The 15,887-nt window shown below is 38.2% G+C and overlaps 1 protein-coding gene across 1 annotated transcript in view; it reads left to right on the forward strand.

Moving 5' to 3' along the window:
- The window catches only part of LOC150077337 (HORMA domain-containing protein 1-like), a 578,215-nt gene that overhangs the window by 422,090 nt on the left and 140,238 nt on the right, over positions 1–15,887 (forward strand). The window lies entirely within an intron of this gene.

Raw genomic sequence — 15,887 nt, forward strand, 5'->3', positions numbered from 1 at the left:
ATTTTCTCAAGATCATTCTGAATTATAATTCAGAATGATCTTGATATATTTCTGTATCTGATACAAAATTTCCATCTTTGGCCTGCCTCCCCCCCCCCCTCTCTCTCTCTCTCTCTCTCTCTCTCTCTCTCTCTCTCTCTCTCTCTCTCTCAATTAGGGGGAACAGCCAGACGTCACAAGATGTAAGTTCTCAAATGTAAACCTATATAGAAAGGTTAGAAATATCGTGTTTTTGCAATAATGTACTGGCAGTATAAAATACACAATATAAACTGCACGGTCTTTGATGCAAAGCTACATCTTGAACATAAGGCACTCTTCCAAATGTGTTCCTGAAGGTTTTTCAGCATCTCCATTTAGAAGTTACCTCTACAAAATGCTACAGTCTTATAAGTAGTATTAATTCCTTCATAAAGGTTTCCATTATGCAAACTCTGAACTTTTTCGGTGTGAATCAGTTACTGGAGTGCACTGGAACATCACCCTGGTTGATCATATGCATTGCTAATATTGTTCTAGCTTATCAAAAAAAAATTCATTAAAAATGACTTTCATCAACAGGTGAAATACCACCACTTTGCTTATTGGAGGCTTGAAGTGGTGAAACCCATGTTTAGTCTCTAGAGCAAAGTTTCCGGCATCCCCCTCTCCCCATACTGCTCCTTCAACCCATGCGCGGTACTAAGTACTATAGGTTTTGGTACCTTTCGTGTTTGGGGTTTTCATAAAAAAAAAAAAAAAAAAAAAATCATTAATTGTTACATTAATAAAATTATTTCCTCCCATTCCTGTAGTGACAGATAGAAATGAATCATTACAGTTAACAGATGTTTAACTATTGACTGTTCAAGTGTGGTGTATGTGTTGTGTCTACACCAAAAATTAAATAACAAATACAGTCAGTCCTCGTATAACATGTGTTCACACTACACGATTTCGATCATACACGATTTATAAATAGGGGAATGATATCTTATATAACACGAACCGAATTCACTTATGCACGATTCGCCTTTGTGTTTACAAGAAATGGCAGTCGAATGCAGAATCACCCCCAACCGAATGCAAAACGATGGGAATGAAGAGAAGATTCTAAAATGTATTTGTTTTTTATATCAGTGAAGGGGAAACACATTTCACCATAATAACATAAAAACCCACACAATTCCAGCTATAGGTATTATCGCAAATGCAATTAGATCGAGTTTACTACCAGTTTATAACAGATTCCACTAGCAGAAACTCAACTGGAAATTGTTTTTATTGTTTTATGGTAGTAACCCCTAGAAATGTGCTTTAGTAAAATGTGAGGTGTTAATCTCTGCCTTTAAGGTGTTGTTTATTCAGTTGCAACACGTGCGCAGCTTTGTTTATGTGTATCAAACGTGCCTCCTCGTTTTGTAATTGTGCTTTATTCCCTAAAAATGAGTAAAATACTTAAAAGGTGTGAAAAGGAAGTGTCCTGTTGAAGACACTACAGATTCGGAGAGAAAAAGAAAAGCAATATCGATAAACAGAGGCGGACTGGGTCAAAAATTCTTACCCAGGAAAATTTATAGTGGCCTCATACTATGGTTTATGGCCAAAATCACACCCGATGGGTGTGATTTTGGCCCACCGGGGTTTCCCCGGTAAGGCTTATGGCCAGTCCACCTCTATCGATAGAGAAAAAAATATGAAATTGTGAAACACTTTAAGCGAAATGAAAGACCATGTGATATTGCACGTGCTACAGACCGAAATGACGCAACGCCGAGAATTAGAAAGAATGCAGAGAAAATAAAAACAACTTTGATAGCAGGAACAACACAAAGTGTAATTAAAATCCATTAGATTAAGACACAAAGAATTGGAAGAGATGGAACAGCTGTCATCTGTTTGGATAGAAAATCAAACAAAAAACAAGTTTGCTTACGATAGAAGCAAAAGCATTAGCAATATTTTATTACGTAATAGTTGTAATAAAATACGTAAGTATTTTATTACGATTATTTATTGTGTTTGGTAATGTTTTGGTTATAAATGTGTGTTCAATTTTGGGTGGTCGGCACCTAACCCTATTTTTCCCATAGGGCCTGTTGTTTATATTGCACGATTTTGCATTGCACGAGGATTTCTAGGAACACAACTATCATGCTATACGAGGACTGACTGTACAATCAGCTGTGTCAATCCCATTTAACTATGACCAACTTTAACAAAGATCTTTATTATGGCGTTACCCTAATAAGTAACTTATTAGAAGCTCCAGTTTCTAAATATCTCTGAAAATTGCATACATTCAAGTTCTGAATAAACCAGTATGTTTCCCTTTAGTTGCAGTTTCACACCATGGTTTCAAATTAAATAAATATATTTTTCACAAAATTTCTGTGCCTAACAGTTTGTTTCCTGGAGTCTGTGACTGTACTAATAGGTAGCTATTTCATGTTACAAGGAAAGCAATTGGTTAGAGCAATCTGTGTAGCTTCCTTTTGAACATTTGTTCCAATCTCTTGTACCATTGTAAACAGATTAGCATTAGCATTAGTAGAGGCATATGATGCAAGAAAGCAAGCTTATGCAGCATCAACCAAAAAAAAAATAATAATAAATAAATAAAAAATAACCACTTCCACTTCACCCCTCTGTTCGTTCAAACACCTGTCCAGCTGAACCTTTGTCCCTGGCAGACATACCCTCGTCCTGTTTCACCTATCCTTTTTACAAAACATGTTCCCCATTTCCCTGACAATAGAGTCACCAACAACTACTAGTTCCTGTGGGACCAGTGCATTCTGCCTTGAGGTTGCTGCTGTGTTGCATGATGACCAATTGCAAGCTCTGGCATTGATGTGGGCAGCTGAGAGCATGATGGGCCCCTCAATTTAGATCCTTCGAGGGCATCCACCCTGTCCTTCAAGCTCTCATATAGGCCCATTACAACGCTGAATTGTCTCCTGATTTCCTTTCATCGCGCACAGACAAAGACATCATCCCCCATGGCAATATCATGTCCTGTATCCGATTGCTCCACAAACATCAAGCAAGCGGTGCATTTTAAAAGGCTGTGATTCAGAGGGCAACTGCCCCCCCTCAGTTCTCCCCTGAGCCACAGCACTCCCATTAGCTTGAGCCTTTTGCTTTGCTGCTCTGGTCTGAGTCATGATTTCGATTTAATTTCAATAAAATTTCAATTTCAGTACAAAATTATAATCCTAAACTTGTATCCCAACACAGTTATAATGCTATATATATTTTTCAGTATCGAGTATTATTTACGAGTTCCAATTATATATCTTCCATATCAAGTTATGTATTAATTAATTATGCTACGTTTGTAATCTAAGTCGTTATATGTATTTAGTTAAAAAGTATAATTTAATTGACAATGAAGTTAACAAGATTAATAGATTTTACTGATTAATTGATAACATTATATTATATACTATACTAAGCTTACGCTATCTAGTTGGGATATAACATAGTATCGTATAACAATGGCGGCAAGTTACGAACGGTAAATCTATGGACACTTAAGTATTAATTAACTTCCAAATCTTGCTGTCTCAATTCAGAATAAACTAAGGATCCTGACTAGGTCTATAAGCTGCTTATAGAAAATAATTTAATATAACAATTGGTCAATAAAACGGCTAAATATGGCTAAAAAAACTTCTCGTTCAGCGGAGCTGCAACTTGTAACACGTGGATTTGACACCCTTACTGATACTAAGTAATACCTACAAAATCTCTATCTAAGTTAAACTTTAAACTAAGTATCATAACTAGGAATATAAAGCTACTCTAGAAAATAAGTTAATATGCCAATTTAAGCTAATAAAACAGAAAAAACTTCTCTATTCCAGGAGCAGTAAAAACTTCGCTTGCACAAGGCTACTCTCGTTCTCCCAAAAGATAGGATTCTAGCCAATGCATATGTGTATTGTGTTTGAGCTAATGACTTGACATTGCAATAGCTTAAACAAAAACAGCTGAATGCCTTTGAATGTTGAGTGAATCGAATCTTTCTTAATAACTTTATACCGATATTGCAAAGGAAAAATATTAATGTTCTTACAGTTGTCTTCAACATTGGAGGCAACTGTAACATTGTTTCATCAACATGCATCAAGTCACTTCATGCACTTTAAGTCTAACAGTTATTAGCATTAAACTTAATTCTGGTACATGATCTTCATTATGCTTATGAGTATACTTTTTTCATTGGCAAAATACCTTAACTTCACAGAATTGAATTACATTCATTGGTAACAGAGTACAATTTAACAATAATGCTTTTCACTCTAATTATATACATTAAATTTCCACTCATATTTTTTTTTAACTATCTGGCTGCATTGTGCATTAGCCAGTGTTAAGTATGTGTTGGCCACTGTTAAAAATGTTTGTATCAGATGGGCAATGTGTGCTTCAGCCTACAGGAAAAAAATTGTTTGAACTAGTAGAGGAAGTAAGTTAATTACCATGAAATTACATTAACAAATAATCAGTTTATATCTTCCTGTTGTCTCTCTCTCTATTTATTTATTTATTATTATTTTTTTTTTAATTTTTTTTTTTTTTGAAGAACAGTTCATATATGGCAGCTTTCTGATATCAAACAATAGGAAGAAAAATAAATAATATTATCATAGATTGAAAGGTTTTATGTAAAAAAAAAAAAAAATTTGATATTAGATATTACTACGATACGAAAGCACATTCAGAGTGGCAGCTTTCTGCAAAGAAATTCTTACTGTATTTACAAATTTCTGCCATGTTCAAGAAAAATATAGAAATAAAGTCACTTTTCAGATTATGTTGTAAAAGAAATTAATTTAATTCTTTTAAATGAAAGTTTATCAGATAAATCTGCATTTATTATTGGACATAGAATATTTATAGATACAAGGTGTGGCTATTAAATAACAAGATTGCACGCACAGCCATACACACCAAGTGCCACCTGTGAAACAAAGGCACAGCACTTGACCTTGAACATTTCCCCAGTTGCCTGCCAAGTCTCATTCCAACACACTCATTCACTTTGCAGTGAGACAGGTTTTTCATTGTGTTTTTGCAGTTTTCTGGAAAAATGACATACAAAAGGATTAACCTCAAATTTTTAACAAAACTAAAGAAGATACCAACTGAGAGTTATGAGTTGTTATATCAAGTTTATGGGGAAGATACTATGTCAAGAGCTTGCATGTTTGAATGGCATAAAATATTTTTAGAAGGAACAGAAAATGTGGAAAATGAGATGGTGAATGACCAGGCTGTCCAATTTCAATGAAAACTGATGAAAATGTGGACTGGTAATTTATTTGAAGTGATCATCATTTAAGCATTAGAATTATCTCATCAGAACTCAATATGGACAAAAAAAAACAGATAGACAAATTTTAAATTAAAATCAAAGAATTGAGAAGACTCCAAGTTTGTGAAGATGTTTTGGAAATAAATGGAGGCATTCCAGATTTTCTGAGTACTGTAATTACTTGCAATGAAAGTTGGCTGTTCCAGCACAACACTGAAACTAAAAGACAGTCAATGCAATGAAAAAAAAAAACAATACACTAGACCAAAAAACAACCAAGAATGTCAAAACAAAATTGAAAACCCATGCTTTTAAAGCAATAAAGATTTATTTTCAAAGAAAATAAATGCACTGGTTGGCAACTCCTCTAACCTTTTGTGACTTTCCTGGATTTTTCATGTTGCTGATAGAGTTGTAAGTCCAGAAATAAAAACTTCCATAAAATAAAAACAGAAAAAATCGTCCTTCCATGTCAATAATTAATAAAAGTCACTTTTTCTGTCAATCACAATTATAAAAGACCAATGAGAGAAAAACACAGAGAAACATCACAAGCATCAGAAAGATTTATGGATGGCAAACTGATCTGTAGCATAATATCCACAGTAAATTTTACTGAAATTGTTTATTCTCATGGTGCAGTTAGCTGTTTTCTAAATTACAAGCTGATTTTTAATCATTGGGAAAAAAGGAGATGAAATTGTCCAAGCAGGTATTCAGAATATAATCTATTAATGTTTCAAATAACTTCAAAAATTTTTTTACACTTTGTTTTTGCACTTAGTCAGCAGAAGAGACAATGTTGTCTCAGCAAGCATGTAGTGCCCTTTGTATGAGCTTTTCAAAATCTTCAGTAATAGTGAAGATTTTGAAATTCAGGTTTTGTAATTCTTCTGGGTTGTGGAATAGTAGACAAAAAGTAAAATTTCCATTTCATTTTTTAAAGTATAAAATTTCCATTTCATACTTTAAAAATAAACAAGATTGATCTGTCAATTTTCAACAAGTGTATTTTAAATAAATAATTTAATATATTTTTATTATAAATTATGCTTTGGTTGTATACATTATTTATAAATGTATTATATATATATATATATATATATATATACAGACAGATTTTCGTCCTCCCAATGGGCCTAAACATCAGTAGACTCATTGCCGAACTATACTTAGACAAATTAGAAAAGATCCATCTTGATCCATTTATACCACAGATCACATATTATGGAAGATATCTGGATGACATCCTAATTATCACAGATCATTTGACATAAACAATATTCTTCAGATTTTTAATAACATCCATCAGAGATTAAAATTTGAATTAGAAATTGAAGCAGAAACCCACTCCATAAACTTCCTTAATTTTACCATACACAGATTAGGACAAAAACTAAATTTCAGCATATATAGAAAACCCACTAAAAAGGGGATGCTTTTGCATTTCCACAGTTATCATCCCCAACCATACAAAAAATCGGTCATGCTGAACCAATTTCTTAACGGCTTTAAATATTCTTCCACCCAAATTTCTCTAACCACTGAAATAAATGAATTAACTACAAGATTCTCAAATAGGGGTTACCTGCTAACCTATATAAACAAAGTCAAACCAATAGCCTGTGATAAAATAAATAACAACAACCTCGCAACAAACATTGCACAAAAATCTGACAAGACCAAAATACATTTCATCACCATTCCATATGTCGAGTACTGGTACAATAAACTTAATCAAATATGCAAGGGAACCGACATGAAAATCATAGCAAAACCCATGAACAAATTATACACATTCTTCAGAAATCGACCTTCAAACACCACATTCCAATCACAGCATGACCTCGTATACAGCACCCCATGCAAAAATTGCGACGTTGTTTATGTAGGATCTACCATGGGAGTGGCACAGCTTCGAGCAAAACAACACGAAGCTTCTGTGCGGACGGGTTGTTCAAATGCATTGGAACTTTCGTTCCACGCAATAAATGAACAACATTCATTCAGCTTCAATGAAACAAAAATTATAAATATTCAACACAACTATCACAAACTACTTATTGCAGAAACCTTAGAGATGAAACTACATGAAACTTCAATCAATATCCGTAGGCCATTCCTATTGTCCGACGATTGGTCACTTATACGCATGCGTGAAGAACAAACACTACAACATAAGACAAAAGTTTCGGATTAATTGTGAGTTGCTCCGTTCCTGTGAACGTGACGCCCAAAAAGTTCTAGTCCGACTTAAGAAATGTAGAGAATAATCCCCCCCCCCATATCCAATTTTATTAGACCCCTAAACTTAACTCTAAAGTCCAGCTATAGGACTGAAAGAAATAATCGGTCCATATTTATTAAACAGTTTAGACCTCAAAAATCTAATTTTATGCCAATCCAAGTAATGGTTTCCATTCTGCCAGAAGTATGGTGTTTGTAGACAGCAGTCATGAGTTGTTGAGACCACACGGTCTGAACACTACAGTTCTGACAGTGGGGAAAATGTCCCACCTGCTTTACAAAATAGATATTGCCGTCCTCAAGAATTATTAGCGAGTTGGACTAGGAGAGTTGGAAAAGAAGCTTCCTATATCTAAAATAAAGGTAATCCCTGTTGATTTATCGAGCACTTAATAACTCTCAATTATCAAATCTATTATAAATATATGTATAAATTATACATTATTTTTTTATTATAAATTATACAAAAGTTGGTCCAAAAAAAAAATTTGAAGTAAACTTAAAAAAATAAATCAGGCAAGCAATTTGGGTCAGTCTATTTGTCATACATATACTTGCATTGTACACATATTGCTTACGTATACTTACATTGTAATGCTAGGAGCATAGCAATTAAATTTAACAAATTGGAAGTATTGGTTAATTCATCAGTGCAGGCATTATTGTAAGGCAGTTCACTCAGTTAATGTAGGTTACCAGTGTGATGTTAGGTCAGTTTGGCTATTTCGCTTACAGAATTTTCCTGCTGGGGATGCATCACTTACCAGTAAAAAAAAAATTCCAGTGTCTTACATGTTTAATGATGCCAAACTCACTAATAAAGTAAAGGCATTAAAAACCGTCCCATCTTTTCTTGATGACCTTGTTTGTTTCTGATATACAGGGTTGTTAAAATTAAAGAATCCTTATGTAGAAGGCTCTGGAGGAGTTCTAAGGCTCGTACTGAAGAGAAATTTGGACAGGTACAATAAAGAATGCGCTCGCCATTTATTGGGGGAAAAAAAAAAATTGTTACAAAATTTGTCACTATATGGCACTGTGGCAATACAAATCACTTGAATAGTGCTATAATTGTTCAATGTGTCCTCCATTTTGGTCAACAACAGTTTCCGTTCAATGAACAGCATTTTCTACAGCAGAACGTAACATGTCAACTGGAATAGCCAGCACATGACGTCTAATGCTGTCCTTCAGATCTACCAGAGTTTGACATCCTTCCCGATACAACTGGTTCTTCAAAAAACAAGAAGTGGCATGGGGTGAGGTCCGATGATCGGGGTGGCCAAGATGTCTGGAAACAACGACTGATGACCCGTTTGTCTGTAAAGTGTTGCCTTAGCAATCTTTGGACACAATGGTGGATGTGGAATGGCGCACCATCTTGCATGAATATGGTATCCTGAAGGCACCCACATTTTTGCAGCTCTGGTATTGCAAAATTTGCCAACATTTCATAATATCACTGTCCAGTGATGGAACAGGTGCGGGGTGCAGTTGGTGTTACCTGTTCAGAAAAATATGGCCCAATGATGAATGTGGCCATAAATCCACACCACACTATCCCTTTTGGAGAATGCAACGGGATCTCTTGGATAACTCGAGAGGTTTCTGTTGCCCAAATGCGACGGTTGTGCATATTCACTTGCCATTTAAGCAGAAGTGGGCTTCATCACTCCAAAAGGATGTTCCACTGCCAAGTGATACACCAGAAACTGAATTGCATATGTGAAATGAATATCTTCATCACCATGCTTTAGCTACTGTAGCATGTGCATCTTGTAAGGATAGTACTGTTATACCTGACTCATTACTAGCCTTACAGTGGAATACGGCATTTCCACTTCACGAGAAACAGCTGGCACACTTGTGCTACCACATGGAGATTGACTTGATAAATCCCCAACAACCATAGCGACATCTTCAACACGAGAGGAGTCCACTCGTTTTCGACCTCTACCTGGTTGAACACCAAGATGTCCTGTCGCTTCAAATTTTGCAATCATTTTGCGGACAGCACAAATAGTCATAAGTCCACACCTTATGAACTTCTGATGCCAGAATTCTCTTATAGCCACAGCTGCATTGTTGCTGTTCTGATAGTACAGCTTCACTAATAGTGTCTTTTCCTGCAATGTTGTTGGCATTGCTGCTGTAGTGCAGGCAAACAAACAAATGAACTGTATGATTTTGAAGAGACTGCTTTGCTCTTATACAATACAGTACAGATTATGCAAATACAGCTAGGCCTTGCATAACGCGAGTTCGATTAACGCAATATTCAGTTAACGCTATTTGAAAAATGATACTACTTTTCACTTTACCATGCAAATTCCAGTTAACGCGATCTTTTTTTTTATTTTTTTATTAGCATTAGTAGAGGCATATGATGCAAGAAAGCAAGCTTATTCAGCATCAGCCAAAAAAAAAAAAAAAAAAAAAAAAAAACACACCACTCCCATTTCACCCCTCCGTTCGTTCGAAACACCTGTCCAGTTGAGCCTTAAATTTGTTTAGGCTATCAACTTCAACAACAAATGATGGAAGTCGGTTCCACCAACCAACCACCCGCTGGCCAAAGGCAAATTTCCGCACATCTATCCGACATCCGTCCTTCCTCAATTTGAATTTATGCCCTCGGAGGTGATTATTCTGAGCAAGAGGAAGAATCCCATTGGCATTGAGCATGCTCAAACCATTCAAAGCCTTATACACCTCTTTCAGATCACCTCGCCGGTGCCTAGTCTCCAGACTCTGTAATTTGCAAAACTTAAGCCTTTCTTCGTAAGAGTAACCCTTTGTTCCATTCACTAATCTTGTTGCCCTTCTCTGTACTCGTTCCAGCAGCTCTACATCCTTCTTGAAATGAGGCTTCCAGACCTGTATACAGTACTCAAGATGTGGGCTAACCATTGCCTTATACAAGGGAATAATCACCTCCTTATCCCTACTAGAAAAATTCCTGTATATCATTGACAAGACACCATGAGCTACTCTTGCAGCTCGTCTGCACTGCTCAGAGAACTTCATATCTGCCTGCACAATTACCCCCAGGTCCTTTTCATTCTCCACCACTGTCAGTGTAGTACCGCAGAGTTGATACGTTGCTCTGGGGTTACTGTTTCCCATATGTAGTACTTTACATTTGTCAATGTTAAACTTCATTTGCCACCTCTCAGCCCATCTGCTCAACCTTTCCAGATCCTGTTGCAGCAGCATAGCGTCAGTAGTGTCCTTAACAACCCTGCCAACCTTTGTATCATCTGCAAACTTGGACATTAAACTTGATATACCATCATCAATATCATTCATAAACACCGAAAACAACAACGGACCCAACACTGAACCCTGAGGAACTCCATTAATAACATTAGTCCACGTTGAGCAGTGTCCATTGATTACCACTCTCTGTCTTCTGCCACTCAACCATCCCCTTATCCATAGCAGCAATTTGCCTCCAATGCCACACTGCTCCAATTTGTGCAGCAGTCTTCCATGTGCAACAGTATCAAAAACCTTTCTAAGATCCAAATATATAATATCAAAGTTATTCCCTGCATCCAGTTCTTTTGTGACTACATCATAGTATCTAATCAAATTGGTCAGGCAAGACCTGCCCTTAACAAAACCATGCTGCGTCTGAGCTATAACTGAATTCTTGTCTAGATGATCCTGCAGTGCTTCTTTAACCAGTACCTCCCTTAATTTTCCTGGAACAGAAGTTAAATTAACAGGTCTATAATTACTTGTGTCAGCCTTTGATCCTCCTTTGTGAATTGGGGTTACATTTGCACATCTCCAGTCTATGGGTACCTCCCCTGAGTCCAAAGAAGCTCTCATAATTATGGCTAGGGGTTTGCTTACTTCCTTTGCTGCCTCCTTTAATATAACTGGATAGATCCCATCCACCCCAGGTGCCTTTTTTATGTTTATCCTCAACAATCTCTCCTCCACTTTCCTCTCAGTTATTACAAAATCATCTAGCTCACTGCTAATGTCTACTTTACCTATGTCATTCTCCTTCCTGAATAACTCCTCATGCGTGAATGTAGATGCAAAATACTCGTTTAGATTGTTAGCCACCTGAGCAGGATCCTCAACTGTTGAACCATCAATATCCAGTGGACCAATCTGATTCATCCCTTTCCTTCTTGAGTTTAAATAGGTAAAGAACTCTTTTCTGTTTTTCTTTGCATCCTTTGCCAAAGATTTTTCATAGTCTGCCTTTGCCTGCCTAATCTCCTTTGTGACTTGGTTACAGACCAACTTATATCTATCATAGGCTTCCATGTCGCCCATTAATTTGTATGTATTCCATGCATTTTTCTTCTCTGCCACATGTCTCATTAGTTCATCTGACAACCATTTAGGCCTGAACCTTGAACAATATTTCTTAGTTGGTATGTAAATCCTGGTAGCTTCCAAGATTAGTTCCTTGAATGCTTCCCATTTTGAGTTTGCTGTTGGTAACATTATCAGTTGGTCCCACTGTATAGAATTTAAATACTGTCTCAGACCATCATAGTCGCCTTTACAAAAACAAAAACCCTTCCCTTTACCTCTGATGGTAGTTACCTCCTTGAGTAAATCTCACTTCAACACAGTGATCACTGCCACCTAGTGGTTCATTTATCTGCAGATTCTTAATACATGAAGAATCACTACTGATAATCAGATCAAGAGTATTGCTCCCTCTTGTTGCCTCACAAACATGCTGATGTAGAAAACAATCATCCAATAAATCCACAAAAGCCTTGCTAGTGTGCGAGTGATCAACTCACAAATTCCAGTCAATATCTGGGAAATTAAAATCCCCCATTATAAGACTCTCTGATTTACTGGCCCACTCCATTTCCCTGTACAATATCTTATTATACTCATCAGAGTCATTAGGCCTATAGCACACTCCTACTCTCAATTTTGATTTCCCTATGCTTATGTCACAGCAAACTGACTCGACACTGCCCTGTCCATCGATGTCGACTGGCTTCACTTCCTTGGATTTTATGTGTTTCTTAACTAATAGCATAACCCCTCCTCCCCTCCTGTCCTGTCTATCCTTTCTATACACATTGTATTCCCCAAATCCCAGTTCCGCATTCCTTATATCTGTGTGACACCACATCTCTGATATCCCAACAATATATGTCTTTGATGTTTTGAGCAATACCTCAAATTCATCAAATTTATTTACCAAACTCCTAGTATTGGTGTACACGCAAGTATGCATGCACCTGTTTCTATTCTTAGCTACCCTAACACAACCCATGTGTTTACTTGTACCGCAATGACTCCCAGCAGTCTCTGAAATATCCTGCATCTTGTTTTTCAGGCTTCTGCTCATTTCAATAGAAGCAGTGCAAGAATCACTTCCACCTCTGCCAGTGGCTACTGTTAATCTATTAGTCCTAGTATCCCCCCCCAACTAGCAGTTTTCCGACCCACCTAACACTGCCTCGACAGCATCAGCAAAAATTCTTGCACCCTTTCTATTTAAGTGTATCCCATCCCTGTAGAAGCAGTCTCTCCTGTTAACAAGTACAGACCAGGCTGAAAAAAATTCTACCCCTTGAGCCTTGCATAATCCCTCCAGGGCCGAATTGATCAACAAGGCTCTCATCATATACTCCCTCCTATCGTGTCTGGGCAGTATTGCAGACACTTTCAAATTCAACCTTAATTCACGGCTTTTTTTCAATAGTGACCTATACTTGCTAAGTAATTCCGCCGGTCTCCTACTCTTAATATCATTAGTGCCAATGTGTACAACTATATCACCTTTTGTGCCCTTAAAAGATGATATCCGCTCTACGTCATCAACCTTTGCACCTGGCAGACATACCCTGGTCCTATTCCACCTATCCTTTTTACAAAGCATGTTCCCCGTTTCCGTGACAATAGAGTCACCAACAACTACTAGTTCCTATTGGACCAGCGCATTCTGCCTAGGGGGCTGCCTCTGTGTTGCATGATGACCAAGTGCAAGCTCTGGCGTTGTTGTGGGCAGCTGAGAGCTTGATGGGCCCCTCAATTTATTTCCTTCGAGGGCATCCACCCTGTCCTTCAAGCTCTCATAAAGGCCCATAACAATGCTGATTTGTCGCCTGATTTCCTTGCACTCCTTACATCGTGCACACACAAAGACATCCATCCCCCTTGGCAGTATCATGTCCTGTACCCGACTGCTCCGCAAACATCAAGCAAACAGTGCATTTTAAAAGACTGTGATTCAGAGGGCAACTGCTCCCCTCAGTTCTCCCCTGAGCCACAGCACTCCCATTAGCTTGAGCCTTTTGCTTTGCTGCTCTGGTCTGAGTCATGATTCCGATTTAATTCAATAAAATTTCAATTTCAGAACGAAATTAAATCCTTAAGTTATATCCCAAACAGTTATAACGCTATATTTATTTTTTCGGTATTGAGTGTTTTCTACGAGTTCCCTTTATACAACTTCCGTATCACGTGTACCACTATAGTTATGTATTAATTATTTGTTACGGTTAAGTCGTTATATATATATATTATGTGATAGTTGAAAAAGATTTGAATCGCATGTTAAGCTTACCGCGAGTCGTACAGTCAATAAACAAACGTTTGCCTGCTGCCCGCCTCGGTGTGTTCCATCAACCATCAGAAGAAGAGATGTTTGTCTCCTGTTATAAAGTCAATGCAGACTTGCATTTAAAAATTCATATTTGAAACGAGCCAGATGAAAATGTTACCGCGAAGAAGATAACGGTAAAAGAATTAGATGAAATATTTCATATCAAATAGAACCTCAAACAAAAGGTTTGATGTTCTCTGCGATATTTATTTTGCCAGGGCCCAGAGAAGATTGTTGTCGGCTATCGGAAATTGATTGATGAAAAGAGAAAGTCAACACTGTTCAAATATTTCCCCAACAGTAATTTCTTCATTGTGTATTTTATGTCAGAGGTTCCCAAAGTTTCTCGGTTCATGGCACCTTTAATGTCTCAGTAATTTTTTCAAGGCACACCCAACTCCGCCATGGACGGTTCCAAGCCCGGCTGCGAAAGGAGGAGGGTGGTCATCCTGCCGAAATGACCAGAACCGGGAAACCGGGGAAACTAGGCAAGAAACCGCATGAAATTCGGAACAAGCTCTTACAACAATGTTACCGCATCCGGGGTAGCCGATGCGCCAGCACTGGGGACCCAGGGTACTGGTGTGAAGTGGACCACTGGCCACAGAACAAGCTGTTATAACAATGTTACCGCATCCGGGGTAGCCGATGCGCCAGCACTGGGGACCCAGGGTGCTGGTGTGAAGTGGATCACTGGCCACAGCAATAAGCTTACTACGCCAAAAAGGACAATTAACATTGGCGAATGGAATGTTCGAACGGGGCACCACATTGAACAAAAGGAAATCATTGCCCAAGAACTACTTAGGTGCAAGATATCAATCGCGGCATTATCCGAATTAAGACTCACCGGGTCTGGAACGATGATCATCCAACCACCAGCACCTAATGAAGCGGTTATGCTATTCTACTCTGGTGGTGAGAAACGAGAAGCAGGAGTGGGCTTTATGGTCGATGCTCAGGCCACCAGTAGTGTGATCGCTTTCCAACCAATATCGGACCGCCTGGCAGTCCTTACTGTCAAGGGCACCATCAAGACCCATATTATCTCCGCCTATGCGCCAACTGAGACTAGCCTGGACCCGACCAAGAATGACTTCTACAACCAGCTCCAACATACGCTGGATTCAATTCCGCAGACAGAAGTGATCATCCTCGCAGGGGACTTTAATGCCCATATTGGCGTGGACAGATCTGGTTGGGAAACAACAATGGGCAAGTTTGGCCATGGGAAGATCAATGACAACGGCTTACGTTTGTTGTCCTTTGCCGCATCTAACAACCTGATCATTGGAAACAGCCATTTCCAGCACCCTCAAAAACATCAACTTACATGGCGAAATCCATCTGGCAAGGACTCAGCAATCCTGGACTACATTTTGATCAATGCCAGATTTCGCTCATCACTCATGGACGTTCGTGCCATGAGGGGACCTGATTGCGGTTCTGATCACTACCTCATCCGGGCTAAGGTGCAGCTCAAATTACGGCATGCAAAAAGATCATCTCGGTCAGCCAAGCTGGACTGGAGGCAGCTAATGAATGCTGCCAACAAACAGGCATATCAGATCGCCCTATCCAACCGCTTCGAGATGCTGGCTGTGCCCGAGGATATAAATGAAGAAGAAAAGCAGATCTCTGATGCCATCCTGGAATGTGCCAAGCCCCTATGTCCACCTGCCCGACGTCGAACACAACCATGGATATCAGACGAGTGCCTCGACCTCGTGGACAAAC

This window comes from Mastigoproctus giganteus, chromosome 12 (assembly GCF_048544385.1).
Source record: "Mastigoproctus giganteus isolate SK-2022 chromosome 12, ASM4854438v1, whole genome shotgun sequence".
In the NCBI taxonomy this organism is placed as follows: domain Eukaryota; kingdom Metazoa; phylum Arthropoda; class Arachnida; order Uropygi; family Thelyphonidae; genus Mastigoproctus; species Mastigoproctus giganteus.